This window comes from Argiope bruennichi, chromosome 1 (genome assembly GCF_947563725.1).
Source record: "Argiope bruennichi chromosome 1, qqArgBrue1.1, whole genome shotgun sequence".
NCBI classification, from domain to species: domain Eukaryota; kingdom Metazoa; phylum Arthropoda; class Arachnida; order Araneae; family Araneidae; genus Argiope; species Argiope bruennichi.
Genome location: NC_079151.1, coordinates 12,217,396 through 12,233,774, shown reverse-complemented (window position 1 = coordinate 12,233,774; position 16,379 = coordinate 12,217,396). Strand labels below are relative to the sequence as shown.

The 16,379-nt window shown below is 28.5% G+C and overlaps 1 protein-coding gene across 3 annotated transcripts in view; it reads left to right on the top strand.

Moving 5' to 3' along the window:
* LOC129979916 (uncharacterized) overlaps positions 1 to 16,379 on the top strand; it is a 149,918-nt gene that overhangs the window by 41,970 nt on the left and 91,569 nt on the right. For all 3 annotated transcript variants that reach the window (XM_056090758.1, XM_056090756.1, XM_056090757.1), the window contains exon 2: positions 14,376 to 14,512. The gene's annotated coding sequence lies outside the window, so the exon portion shown is untranslated. The remainder of the gene's footprint in view (positions 1 to 14,375; positions 14,513 to 16,379) is intronic.

Below are 16,379 nucleotides of genomic sequence, written 5' to 3'. Positions count from 1 at the left end.
CGAAATAGAAAATGTCTTATGGTATTTACATAATTATAATGATTTTAAAAATGAAGAAGAAAAGAAAATAACCAATTTAAATCTGATTAAGTTTATAGTAAATTTTCTTAAAATTTTTTACCCACAAACCTATCCAGATTCAAAAGAATTCTGTTCAGTTATCGAAGATTATGATGACACTAATGTCGATAGTGAAAAGGAATTTCTCTTGAACAAAAATTAGAATTAGTGATAAATAAGAAAATTTCAACGAACCAAAATATAATACAGAAATCAGCTATATCCAAAACCATCCGATAAGAAATCGATTTATTTGAAGATGAGGGATTTAGAGGTAAATACTTGGAAAAAGTATATCGCGCATTGCTAACAATACCACCAACTAGCGTTAGATGCCGAAAGAGCGTTTTTGACATCTGGTAATTTTTGAACAAAATTGCATTTCAGGCTTAATGACAGTACAGTTGATGCATTATGTTTTTTATGATCACATTTCAAAAATTTGTATTAGTACCACAGACTGAATAGTGATATTTACACTTTTTTTGTGATTTAAATAAATAAGTTGTTCCTTTACTTTTTTGCGATTCTTTATATACTCTTATAATTTATTAGTTACAAATTATTTTTTGTAATATTTACCTTGTCTAATAAAACTGGCAAATAAAACAAAGAAACACCTGTGTTTTCTTTCTTTTTCTAAAATTTCTAATACCGGTATTAAAACGGGTATCCCGGTATTAAGATCTAAAAAATACCGAATACCGGTATTGTAATCCCTACATACTTATATACATTTTTTTTTTTTTTTTTTTTGCTTTTCTTCAGAAAAGCAATCTTGCCACGATAAGGGTTAATCGATAATTGAAATAATCGCTGAAGCCGGAGAGTAATAATAAGAATAATTATTCATATCAATTAGCTTTGATGAATATATATTATCGCAAACAGACACTAGTTTATTTTTATCACATTATTTTAAATTGCACTTGAAAAATAATGATAGAATTTTCAGTAGTTAATTGTATAAGTGGTTGAAAAAAGAAGCTTGTCCTGCTTATTTCCTCTGAGGCAAGCACGTAAAAAAACCCAACGCGCCAATTGGTACGAAATGATTACTAAGAAATTCGGTCTGATTCCGCGTTTTTATATACATAGTTAGTGTTTTGAATTCGACAAATAATTATAGTGTAAATTCTTGCCAATTTGTCAGTAAATCCAATAAAAATCTGTTTATTCAAAAAAATAAATAAATAAACTGATGTTTTAATGATTAACTAAGAAGAATGAACCCATCTTGATTATATAAATGTTTATTTTATAGACTCTTGAACTTAATAATACAAGGAATTTAATTACTTTTTTATATAGCGAACATTTTTCTTAAGCCAATGATTGCACAGTTATTTACATTTCTATTTATTTAATGACAATAAGACTGGATTCCCTTTATTTAAATTTAGAGCAACATTGTGAACAGCGATTTTAAAATTCTCATTTTGAAACAGAAACCTACAAACCTACTCTTAAGTTTCAAAATGCATCTGTAATTATAGCTTTAAGGAAAGTTCATTTCAAATCTAACGAGATTTTTTTATTGAATAATCAATCGTTTCGTTGCACTCGAATTAAGGTGCCTCGTTATTATTTTCAGGCATTAGATGTTCGGGAGCAAGAGCGAGTGTTTGCCATATTTGCTGTTCCTTCTTGAACTTCTGAGTTCGCATTCTCTACGCTTTGCAGCCTATAAAATATTCAGAAAGATAGACTCGTATCCTAAAAATACCTCCGGCCACACCCAACATGAGGATCGTTTGTTGAAGGAATTGTTTGGGGTGGGGCTCCTTTTCGTTCACAACGGTGCCGTCCATTCATAACATCAGGGGACTTATAATTTATCGATGAAAACGTACGAATACCGTAAGACGAATTCAAGGGCACTCTATATATGTCAAATGATGTAGATGTGTTGATAATTTCAAAACAGTTATTGATATTTTTTACAGAAAATTCATGGAGATGTATCTTTGTTTCCAACCAAATAATATATAGAAATTGCTTTATAAATTGAATGACATTGCACGTATTCTTTTTCCGATTCTGCCCGCAAATTATCTACGAACAGCAATATTAATAGCAATGGGCAGAACGTATCTTTTGTAACAGAAGTGCAATTAAGCATTGAAAAGCTCATTAATGATATTTACTATTTTAATTTTTATTATTTATCGATACCAGCTTCTTCCTTTTTTCAATGGCTTAGAATAGGTATTGTAAATTTAATAAATGAATTTCTAGTCGAGTTTTTCGAAATAAATATTTTGAATTATATTTAAAGAAAATTTTAATGTATTTGCGTTTGACTGCGGACCGAATTACTATAAATTTCATTTTCCTTGCTGCTTAATGCTTTAAGTTAACTCACTTAACTTAAAGCATTAAGCTTAACTAACTTAAAATATTTTCCATGTATAAAATTATATTAATTTATATAAAATATCAAATGCTATACTTCTACAAAATTAAGGTATGGATTTCAGTTTCAATTCGATAAACACTCTTCATGGTCGTTAAATTGTTCGAGGATCCACTAGTTGATGCTGAAATTTTGGAAAGTGTGAGTTCAAGTGCTGTCTTTTTCGTCAGACTATGGTTCAAATAAATAAGAAAATTAATATATCACTTTTTAAAGGAAATCTAAAATATACAAAATATTTTCTCCTCGCCCCATATAGATTTATTACATTATACAGATTATCTAGAAAATTTTTTATGGAGTTAAGAATCTGTATGGACTAGTAGAAATTATTTTATGCTTTTTAGGTCATTTTAAAAACGTAATGAAGCATGAACATTTTAAGTTTTAAAAATGCGATATGTTAATTGTTTTTATTTAAATTATTATTTTCTTCCTTTTAGTCTTGTGAATGGTAAACTTTCTAGTCGATATTAAACTAATCCTGATGACAAAATTTTTACAGAATTGAGAAAAAAGTGAGATAATATTGCATCGTCATCCAGTTCTGAGCTATGGTTAAAGTTTTAAGCATTCAGCTCATCAAGAAATTAATGTCTATTACAAAATTTTACTAAAAAGAAGATAAGAAAGGGAATAGATAAAAACGTGTTAAAACACATGGTCTGTCTAAAATTAACCGTCGAACAACTGCACAACGGAATTTTAACTAAACAAATATAGACATAATTAATGCAAAATTATAAAGAGGGAAGAATGAGCAAAACAATGGTTTAATAGTTTTGCTGTTAATTTATTCATCTTATCTTCCCTTATGTGAAACATTACATTTAAATCAGCCTTCCAAATTAGCCGATTGAAAACAATTAAAAGATTGTTCTTTAATTTTTGAGGAAATTTGTTTATTAATTGTAACTTAGGTAATTCAAATTTAATTAATTAGGTAATTCAAACATATGCAAATGCTACATAAGGAAATTTCAATTTAAAGAATACTTATAGAAGAATTTTAAGGATATTTTTCTGGTTTGATATAGCAAATGACATAGAAAAAATGATTACGTTACAATAAAACGCATTTTTTTGTAAATCTTTCAATAGTTAAATAAAATCTGCGATGAAGTATACCTATATAAATCTTTTATATGATTAAATACTAAAAGTCTTATCTTATTTCCACGGTAAACCGCCTAATCAAAGGATACTCATGTTATAAATGTTTTATTTATAATATGAATATATAATATTTCGTTTAAGTATATACCTACTGAAAACAAAAATTCGAATTCAAGTAACATACTTGCTACACAAGACTGATATAAAGTGATTGAAGAATTTCATATTACACACAAAAAAACAACTACAACAAAGTATTTGAAATATGTTGTATTGTATGATTTTTCTCGCAAAAGCTTTTGTATTAAAATGACTTCTAAGACCAAAAAATATAATTGTTTTATATTAACATACGAACATTTGAAATATCATATGTTACGTGCTTAATGGATCTGTTTTCTCCGAGACACTTAAAAAAATTAATTCGTCATCCACTTAGTGACATTTCCGATTCTGTCTGCGGTACTGACGCACGAGCCTGTCACTCAACCCCAACGCGAAACCTTATATTTTTCATTTGATATTCGTACATAAAATCTGATCAGTCCGTTTGAATTAAGGTCTTGCAGCTTGTACGGATTCTTCAGCTGCTGTTCACGTTAACGGTTCGAGGCAGAGGTCGAAAAAGGAGTCCGAGTAAGGGGAAAAAAGAACTTCCTCTGTTATTACGCAGATGTCTATTCAAATGTCATTGTGTTTAAACTGTTTACCGCTACTCTAAATCTTTGTTATTTTTAAGCACAAATAACATCTGCAACGGTATATGTGGCATTATATATAGTTCAAATTCGCCTAAGTGGCACCTTTGATTCGATGTTTTTAAAATGAGTATTATATGTTTGTTATTCTATTCTGATTTTGGGTCACTTAAAATAGGGAATTGTCAAAAAATAATGGAGTCAAATATGAAGGCGAATTTTGAATTCAGTTTTACGTAACTTATAATTCTTATACTGTGTTGTGGAATATTTATAATACATTCTAGTTTCGAAATATAAGATCTTTAACCTGGGCAAATAAATTTATGAACTAATTAAAGGCAGATTGCATATTATAAATTTTTATTACTCTAGTACAACGATCAACGTTGTTAGTGTTGATATAATTTGATTGTACCAATGAGAGCGGTCGAAACATTGAAAAGTTCGAAAGAATTATTAGATTCTGAGTGTTCTACACATCACGCTTCTGTTTTATTTTTATTACTAGAGAAGTAATAGGAAATATTTCATTCCTTTATGATTTAATACTTATGAAGCTAGGTTATTTTTTCTACTTTTCAGTTGCTGCTGATTTGCATCATTTTTGTTTCTCTTTTCAAAAAGTTATTTTTCCTTTTTTCTTCATTATACCAGAATCTCAAAATTGAATCATTCATACTTAATTATTTAAAGTGACATAATTAATTCAATTGTATAAAAATATTCTAGTTCCATTTATCTGGATTAATTGGGACTAAATCTAATTAGTATAATCGAATTGTTGTTTAATTGAAAAAAAAATGTTATAACATAGGCAACACAAATATTGCTGTTTACGTTTTATTTCTGTATTTAAATCTGACGAAACAGAAATCAAAGTTAAATTCTAACAAAAATTTCCGGAAAGGCGCTTATCCTAATACGCATCTACTCTTTTGCAGAGTGCAATTGTCCCCAAGTGCTGGTTTCAGGTGAGTGACACGAACACTAATATATTAAAATATCAGTACTTGATTATATAAGAAAGGCAGTTGACAGATGCCTTTACTCGTTTCCGCATAGGAAAGCTTTATTTACGATTTCTTTTTGTCTCTACAAAGTGATTCAGACAATAATTATATATACAGTAATGGGAGTCCTATGGTATGTATAGTTGTTTTAATAGTGTGTTCATGAATAGTTGGGCATGTTAAAGGCTGATGCTCTTATGAATCAAAAATAAAATTTGATGCAAGAATGAGAGGAAAATGAAAAACTTTGACAAAGTGCTGATCAGAAGTTCCATTGATCGCATTATTTATCAAAACTTTTTCGAATAAAATAAAACTACATTTTTAGACAAGATTTTCGAATAAATGGCAGGCTTATTGCATTCAAATAGATTGATTTATTGACTAATGAATATCATGCTGCCTCGAGAGTATGACTAAAAAAATCAGACAGCTGTAGAAATCATTGCTGCTAATATTGTAAGCTTAGTAATCATCGAGAAGTGCTAAAAAATTGAAATGGTATTTTTTTATGTTGGAGTGTTAAATGAGCATTGTTTAATGTACACAATTCACATTTACTGTTTTTTAACTTTTAGAGATATTCAAGAATGTGAACATTCCCTCATCTAATATAACCAGTATTTTTTTAATTATTTCTTGGCGTTTCCACTTTGTGCTTCTTTTACCACTTTGTCTTTTATTTTTATTTGGGCTATTTTTATTGTAAAGAAACTAGAAGCAGATGTAAACGAATATATGAGTGATTCATATATGATTTAAATAGTTAACATTTTTATAGGTATTTTTTATTTCTTAACAATGATTCTTTATTTATTCTTGATACGACAGCTCGCTTTGATGTTGCGATAACCGCGTTCCGGCTTCTTAAGAGTTTTATTTAAGAATTTTTCTGAAGACCCGCTGTAAAGCAAAATTCGTAAATATAATATTAATTTTAGCCAAACATTCTACGTTTTTCGAAAAGGAATACTGGTTGGATTTTTTGCCCTTGATTGATTGGATTTTAGTATTTAATAAGCTTTTTTACTATTTCATGAATAGTTTCATAACGAATCACTGATTGAAATCTGTCATAATGTGTATTGATTTTGTGATAAAAATTCTCTGAAGAAGAAAAAGTAAAAAAGAAGTCAAGAAGAAGAAAAATTTGCAAAAGAAAAAAATAAAATAAATAAAGCATTTCGTGAAACAAAAAATAATATTTTACTGTTAATTAAATGAAAATCGATTCTTCTGATAGTTTGCTACTATTAAATAGCAATAATCTTCTTGAGGCAGGTAAAAGTAGGAAGAGGAAGGCAAATCTGCCATGGTCCTCTCTAAGCAACACATGCAATTAGTCATGGGGTTATGGAAATTCCGTCGGCGAATTGTAACAAATTACTTCAACCACGAAAGATGCTGAAGTCAGTTGATTTGTTATGTTTTTAAGCAAGGGTTTTGGAATTACTGAAATGACCGAAAAGGTTTATGGATTTCAAGATGGCATGTTGTTTTGATGAACTGAAAAAATTATTGTATAGTTGAGAAGAGAACGCGAAGCACTCAGATTTTCGATTAAAAGTGATAATGAAATCTTTCTGCCATTATTTTGCATGTATTATCGTGTATATAAATATTCTTTATAGAAATATTAAAACTATTTATTTATATGCGAATAAATTCGCATTTTTCAAAATTGCTGACATTGATGCAAGAATATTTTGTTTTATAGTTTTGAAAACTCTAATTCAGGTATTTATTTCAAAATTCGAGGAAACTCTTACATATAGGTTTGTAAAAGAACAATAGCAAATTAAAGCCTGTTTCTGATGGCTAACCTTTAAACTATCGTAAATTCAACAACAACAAAAAAATTATTAATATACGAGTGTCAACTCCAATCGCGGTCTAGTAACTTACCTGTAAAATCTTAAGTGATATGCATATATTTCTAATTGAAAAATGTATTAATGAATAAGTAACTTTTAATTAAGAACTTAATTTGAGTCCGTAACTGTACTTCTGGACAAATGATGAGGCCTATGTTCTTATACAGGCCTCTAGACTTATTAGACATGTTTAGCAAATCAATTTTGACTCTTTAATTTCCTAAATGAAAAACGTTAGATGAATGGATGTCACTTCCTCGAATTGACTAGGCCTGAAATAAGGCAATTGAAGGTTTCGTAAATCAATCACATTTAGATGCAAAAGACCAGTTAAAGCGCCTAAACAGTGAAGGAGTTAAAGAACGAAAAACTAAATCCGAGAAAATATGTTCACACATATAAGTGGTTGAAAAATTCATCAAGTGTCTGAGTGCAAGTGCAATCGCCGAACATATACAAAACGGGCGCCGGTACATTTATGTAGAATGATATTGATCTAGAAACCAATTTTAGAATCTGGTCAGCTAATAGCTCAACTAACAGGTCGTTTTTCCTTATGTAAACGTTTCCAAAATAATTTTTTGCTTTAGTTTTTGGAAAATAGTATCTAAAGTAAATATGAAAAGACCAATCCACTAGCCTTAAATTGTCAACTGCTGCTTCAAGGCATTTCTTGAACTGTAAATTATGCCTTTTCTACAGTTTAGAAGTGAGTTTCTGGACCACATTAGAGTATACTTTCCTTTATATTTGCTTTGAAAAACTATAAGAAATCTTTATCATAATTAAATCTTGACTACTGTCTATAAAAACTGCATTTTTTCAAATACGTAGATATAATCCTCATAATTTTTTTAAAATTCATGAGGATTGTAATCTCGGAATGTAAAATGTAACACTCGGGAAAAAATTTCTATTTTTCGCCAATATAATCAGTAAAGAGCATTTTCTTTTTTCATGTTTAAAATAATGATTTCAAAAATAATCGAAAGAAGCAAACCGACATGACTATGTGTATTTATTTTACAATAAGATATTTAAACAAGTGAGTTGCGTTGCATTCAATTGCAACAGGCGTAGCATCGATACTACAAGGTACAAATGTTCCTCTGATCATATTTGCGTTCAATGTTCCTGTGATCATATTTCCGCTTACTGAAATTTTTATGAGCATTGCTTCTTTTATTGTGATATTTTTTTTCTTTTTTTAGTTTGCACAAATTTATCACTCATTCTTTAATCCTTCCCATTTTTGCGTATTTAAAAGAAAAGTATTTCAGTTATTACATTTTAAGCAATTGTCAAGTTATAACTGTATTAGAGTAAGACTTCTTATACGCACGTTGTAAAAAAACTATGACAGAAAGATATATTGTTTATCAATTTTATTTCATAAAATTTATTCCTAGAAATTTCAATTACTTTATAAAAGTAATAAAATAATAATAAAATAATAAATAAAAGTAATAAAATAATAAATAATAATCCCCTAAAGGTAGAACCGAGATTATATATAGAATGGTTGATTCATTGAATCTTTCGATGACATTTTTTTTTATGAGATAAAAGGAAAAAAAGTTTAAGAAGTTTTAAGTAAAAAAAAAAGTATTGAAATTGATTTGTTGCTTAGTCATAAACTCGAAACAATTTCTGCAGTAACAAAAGAGAATGAAGCATCGTAGTATGAAAATATTTTAAACTTGATTCAGATATTTATATTTTAAAATTTACTCTCAGTTTTGTAACAGAGATAAAGTCTTTACAAACATGTATTTAATATCTTATCAACACGTGGATGTAAACTTAAACAACTAAATAATGTTGTTACTAAAACAATTGAAATTAATTTAAAAAATTATTTAAAATATTTATGAAACTTTTCAAAATTAGATTAAAATGATATAAAAATTAAAAAAAAATATCACAAAAAACTTTTATTGAAAAGTGGTATGAAAATGTTTTTTGTATTAGAATATGCTCTGAAAATATTTAGAAAAGCGTTAAAACTTCGATTAGTTTAATTTAAGACATCTTATTAAAATTTTTAAAAACACTTTCTTTATCGGCACCGCAAAAATAACTATGTGCTAAATTAGATTCAACTCTAGATTCAACAATTTACATTGTAAAGCGATTTTTATCATGCAATTCGTTATTTATAGACAATATAGCCACCATAAATATAATCATGTTAAAAAATTCTAATTTTTAATTATGCTTGAGTGGTATTAATCTTCATCATAATTTAACTGATGTGATAATTGCAGAATTTAAATATATTTCATTTTATCTGAAAATTTTGACTTCTAAATTCTATCGCACATAAAACTCAAATGATGTCAAGTAAAGAAAGTTAGTCAACAGCCTGAGCACCTTTAGAATATTGAACATTTAATATTAACAATTCCAATCATGCTTCGAAAAGTTATTTATAAAAACATAATAATCTAATATAATCCAATTGGATTCATCGCTATCCCACGTTTCAAAATTAAGCTATTTTACAACTGATTCCCTGCAGGACTTCTTTGTTTACTATGGTACGTGGGTCTTTGTTGAGTCCTTAGGTACTCTCTCGTTGTGGGTGTTACTCCCACACTTGCTGCATATAAAAGCGTCGCGATTCTGATCTCTAAGGAGCCCCTCTGCCTACATTTGGGTGAAGAAATAAAATTTGTGAGCGAAAAGTCGTATCCTGTTGCTCCTTTCTGGCATCCGAAAGCTGTGACTGATGCCAAGCGTGGGTTGGTTCCGATAATTTTTTTGCGAGCGTGATCTGGCAGAATAAAACGATGGGATCAATATCCGAAATTTCGGTCGACCATTGTCAGATGACGCCGGTCAAATTATTTATTCCACCAAATGGCGTTGCTCTTTCAATTCCCTGCTGTCTGCCATGCTAATTATTAATAACGTATTTCGTGTTGGAAGCAGGTTTTCATGGTAATTTGGTATTGGCAAATAGTAAATTGTTATGATGGAGATGGATTGCCTTCGATCGAAAAAAATGTAAGAATTGAGTAGTAATATGATGAGTAGTGTTTGAATGACGAGGCTGTTTTTTTAATCGAAATTATAAAGCGAATTGTTGAGATGTTTAATCGAATGCCTAGCAAATCAAATTTTTAGATTTAATTTAATTTGTTATATATCTAGTACTGTTGTTGTTGTTTTTAATGGCACTTGCTCGCTGACGAAGTCAGCGATTTTAAGCCAAGGGCGCGCCTCTTGTTTTAATAGCGCCAACTAAGGCCAAGAGTACGTCTTAGCTACTCACGCATCACATTCGCTTGCACAACCATGCCCGAATCGGGACTCGAACCCAGGACGCCCAGGTCACGGGGAAGGTCGCGCTACCCCTATGCCTGCACACCGGCATATCTAGTACTTGTTAATTGAATAAGTTTCATTAGGAAGGTTAACACGGTTTAGTATGTTAAAAATGCGTGATGTAACTAATTGATTGTTAATTTAAGACGGAGTTCATAAATTTGAGCTTGGATTGGAGGGCGAATCTGATACTTGTGGAATATCCACAATATACCACTGTCAAGGCGTCGAAACATTAGTTGTCAAACAGAAAGTCGAAAAGAGATCAACAAAAGAGAAGTTAAATTTATGCCACCCACAAAGAAAACTTTTGCAGACAAGCAGATTTTGAAATAGAAAAAAACACTTATAATGGATATTAATGTTTTTTTTTTGGTATATAATTTTTTTCCTCTGTTAATTTTCTTTCAGGAAATTTCTTAGTGGTAACTCACAGGAGTATTTATAATTAATTGTAAATTAAATAATATTAATTAAAAATACTTTTCAGAAATGTAAGTATTTTAGTTTACTTATTTTAAATGGAAATTTAAAAATTAAGCTAAGAAATATTTATCGATTTTTTTTGTTGCGATGCAAAATCATCATTTACAATTAGCAATTATTCAAATTTCGTATAAGAAAATTAATTTTTGAAATAAAGTCAGAATAAGATTATGAATATCACAGTCTATTAAACAGTAATAAATGAATACAATGTGTTTTTTACCTCTATTCTAAGAAAAATTTTAAATATCGTAATAATTCTTAAGTTTATGTGTATTTTAACTAATTTTGTTTGTATAAATACTTTGATAATCATATTTCCCTTAGTCAAATCAATTTTTAAAAAATGCCTTTATTTATAAGTAGTTTAATGAATTGCTTGAAGACCCAAAAAACTGTAATCACTTTCCGCGCTAATTGCGAATTATTTCATTCGTTCTACTCTTCATATCTAAGCTCCTGGCATTGGAATACATTATGTAGTAATGAATGTAGAGATAACTTCTTGAGCTCGAATATGTTTGATTTGTTTGCATTAAGAATGCCAATGCATATGTAATGAAGACAGACTGGGAAAGAAATTCCCAATAGTTTGACCCCCCCCCCATATAAAGGAAATGTTCAACTGTAAGCGCTGAATGCTGTTTTTTATTTGAAATGTTTGACATAATATATTAATTTTATAAAAAACATTTATTTTAAAGTAAGTTTATTTTACATTTTTTTCAATAGGAGATTGGAAGAGAGAAACAAAAAACAAAAAAAAATCATTCAAATTAATCAACATTCATGATTCTGTTAAGAAAAAATAATTTAAAAACACAATAATAGATGTATATGATTTTCTTTAGTAATGTTGCAATGCTTTTAACAGCAGGAAGTTTAGAAAACGATGCATCTTAATGACTGATTTAGCAGCAAGGTAATCTTCTGTAAAAATTTAGTAAAGAACAAAATAAAAACTTTAAGTAACATCAAAAGGAGGATTTTAACAAATATGGCGAATTTTGATCGAAAAGGCTTTAGCTTCAAATTGTACCAACTTAAAGAATATCTTAAATGTTCATGTATTTTGCATAAGAATATATTTTTATGAATATTCTCGCAGTGCATACACATTGAACACAAAATAATTGCATACACATTTTTTTGTTTTTAATTCACCCAATTCTTTTTAGTTTCTTCCCATATTCTAAAAAAATCGAAACTGTATGTGCGTTATATTCATGATGTCTGTCATGTTACCATACAACTAACGTATACTTTGTGGAAAAATCTGTCATACTACGATATTTGCATTACGAGAAAAAAAAGTATATTAATAAAGTAAAAGAATTAAGAAGAAAGGTAAAAATAATAAGATTGAATTATTCTGTTATCATTCCATTCTGATGAAGGCTAATAAACTGCAATTATCGCGTGCACATTCCTTTTTTATCATTTACTTTCTTCGATTTCCCCAAATCAGAATGAGATCGATTTGGTTGAGAAAGAAACGCGATTCCTACGCTTCAAAAAGTTCGCGATGAAAACTTCTTTTCATTTCTGAATTTCAAAGCCAACAGTGAAATTAGCGTTAATTGAACCTATAAACAGAATGTTCATTCATGTGGAAATGATTGATCGTTAATTTATCAAGACAATTAAATGAAAGTTTTAATAAAGCCATTAAACATACATGTAACAAAGATAATTGAAACTTTATAATTGACGTACATAAATAAACCATTATTCGCTTCCATTATTTTTACATTGTTTTTCTTTATACATGAGAACAATTTCCGTAAACATTTCGAACAATATACTGTTCATTCTCTGATTCTGAAACTTTTGCGCATGTGTCATGAGACGTATATTGCATCAAAAAGGGGGGAGGGTGAGAGGAAAGATGAAAGAAGGAGATATTACATTTAGTAATAGGTTGAACTCAGATTACTCTGTTGAACTCATTTTTTTCATTTTTGACATTAATGCAAAAGAAAATGGAAATATTGTTTCATTCGAAATTTTACATTCCAAATTGACTTTTACAATTCTATAATACACATAAAAGGTCGAAGTTATATATGGCAGAAACCCAATCCCGAACTACTGCCCCTCCCCCACCCCTCCAAAAAAATCCGCATTGAAGTATAGGGGCGCTTAGTCCTTTAATGGGATTGCATGTCTGCAAATATTGTGAGAAATTAGTTTTTATCACTGACAGAATAGACAAAATGTAATATTTGATTGTGCTAAAGAAAAATTCAAAACAAATTTTTCATAAACTGCATTTAGAGTCGAATTCTTTTCTTTTTTAATTTGAACAACGATCCTAAACACTCAGTTCAAAATTTGAAGTTACGCTTATCACAAAATTATAAAATGCAAGAGCATATTGGGCCTGAGTTATCGGAACTTCATTCTATAGAAAATTGTTTATATGAATGGAAAAAGATATTTTCAGATACACAACATAAGGAATAAAAAAGGCTATAATAATAAGCAAAAATAATTATTCAGATCAAAGTAATTCTTATTTACTCATTACCCGCCTTTTAAAACCCGATTTGGGAAAAAAAGTCAAAATATTTGTTATTCTTTCTTTTTAATAATTAAACTAGCTATATACACTGTTTTGTGATTAATAAATTAATAAATTTGACATCATGTTTGAGTTTTTTAAAATGCTATCAATTTTTTGTTCTTGTTTACATGTCCCTGAATGTGACTTTCAGTATTCTTTCAGCTTTTTAAACTTGCCTCTTTGTATTCGGATGATTCCTCTAAGGCACCATTTATGATGCATTATTTTGACGTTTTATTTATTTAAAAAAAATGTAGTATTAAAAATAACTGTAGAGTGGTAAGAAGATGTAGATTAATTCTTCAAGGAAATTCAACTTTAAACAAATCTATACATTTATTTTAGGAGCTATAAACAAATACTTATGTTGATTGAATATGTGTCGAATTATTATTTTTCACTTCAAAGGGTTAAGTGCGAATTTAATATTACAGTTTTATACTTTTAATTAAGAGATAGTGCTGCATATTCAATTTTTTGTTACTAAAATTGAACCTCAAAACTCATCCATTTTTTTTCGTGCCAATTAAAAACAAATGCTATTCGACTCTGTTATTATTTCAAATAAAAATACAATAATTATTTTTGTTCTTTTAACAAAATTCCTTTTGAATTTTTGAAATCGCAATAAAAGATGTCATATTTTCATCATGTTGTATCTTAGCACACTTCTCATAAGCTTACTATAGAGAAATTTTTGTGATCTAATGTTTCCTTTGTATGAAGTAGTTTAGTTTCTGTAGACGATTATGTGTCATTTATTATGTCACTTATCAAGTGTTGTTTCATCTTATGACATCCTCTTTTTCATTTCAGGTGAAAAGTTTGCCAGCTTTTCGGGAAATACAATTATAAATAGATATAAGCCAGCCAAGTTTTCTTTTTCTTTCCTTCATCTGCAAAGGATATCGGGCAATGATTGGATAATATATTGCTAGAAATAATGGATAGCAGTAAGTAGCATTTTCCCAATATTTCCGTGCATATATAAAATTTGTAGGGGTATTGATTTATTGAAAGATGGAATTTAATGCTAGACGATTCGAGCTACCGAATTAATTTTTTGAACTGATTACACCTGCAGAACTAGCTCTCGTTTCCATGCAAAAAATTATTCTTAATATTTAGCGCATTGATACTCTTTTTTTTAAATAATTTCGGATTATTTATCTTTTGTTTCATATTTATTCTTTGTTTATAAGAGTTACTAAATGCTCTCAGATGATATTTTATGACTTAAAAGTTTTTCTCATATGTATTCCTGTCGAAGATGAATGAGTGAAATGCCAACCTGACCAATATCGTCAAATCAACATTTTTTAAATTTTATTTTATACATTTGATCGGATATTGAGATAAATGCGTAAATGTGATTAATCTTCCAAGTTTTTTTTATAAAATAGAAAATTTCTCTTGTTTTATAAGCATAAATTTAAAATTATTTCATATTGATTATTAATTACGACACAAAAGTTGTTCTAATTAAGAATCTGAAACATTCATTTCTTAAACTTGTATTCTATTTTACTAAAAACTTTGTTCACAGAAAGGATATTATTCCCAAAGATTTGCTTCTGGTAAAAGTTAAAATAATGATTAAAATATTATAAATGCCATTTAAAATGCTGTTTTGTTCAAAGCGAATATCTGCCTTTGTTTAGAACACAGTAGAAAACATTAGAGATTAAGATTATTGTTTGTACTTATAAAAATTGGAAAAGTAGAGGCAATATAAATATATGAGTTTATTTAACCCCTTAATTTGATTATATGTTTTATTGCATATTTATTATTTCAATCCTTGTAAAACTTTTTTTTTAAATTAAAACTATCTGCTTATTTTTTGTCTTTTAAACTGATTGTTATTTCGTTGTATGTAATAACAGATTCAAACATATAATATTTTAGAATTTTCTGCACCATTTAGACAGGTTGTGAGATGCGATGTTATGAAAATACATTTCAATAGTGACAATTTTTTTGCCAGAGTTTTTTTTTATTAATATGTATTAAATTGTAAGTTGAATAAATATGACATTTATAATTAACTGTTTCATTTTTCATCTCATCACCGTAGCGATATACAGTCGATAATAAATTTCAAAACATTTATCTAAAAAGTTACTATTTTAATTCATAAATGGATAATAACAAAAGTTTTGTTGTGTTCGAAATTTTTTTATATTTTCTGTATTTTATTTTATATTTAAAGAAAAATAAATAAAATAATTTAATTATATTACACAATAGTTAATATAAAATTTCGAACAAGTAGTTTCTTTTATAACAATTACTTTAAACCTGTATACAAGTTTCAAAACTTAAAAATAGGTTTACTTGTTCCCTTCAGGATAAATAAATTTCAAGTTTTTAAAAACATTTCGATGAAAGTGAGCGATTGCTAACTTAAAAACCTAGCTAAGTGCTCTAGTTATTTTCGGTGAATGATTACTAGAGTGAACTTCCCGTTAAAGTAAGTAAAAGCTAACAGTAAAATGTTTTCCATACATTAATTTCCAAACTAAAAAAGTCCCCTATCCTATATGTACATTCAAAAGTTGTCAATTCTCTATGCACATATTCATTAGTTTCCTTTAAATGCATTGTTGCCTCTGTTTTAGGGACAGATTGTTGTTCATCGTAACAATTGATTGAGGTCAATGTACGGTGGCAATTATTTGTCTCATTTGTGGAAGTACAAGATTCCTCCTTGCAGTAATTGAAAGTCCGTTTGAACCTAATATGCAAGGCATATAATTTAGTTAATGGAATTTGAAAGCAATTGACTTACTCTGTCAAAATGCCTGAAATCAATTTAAA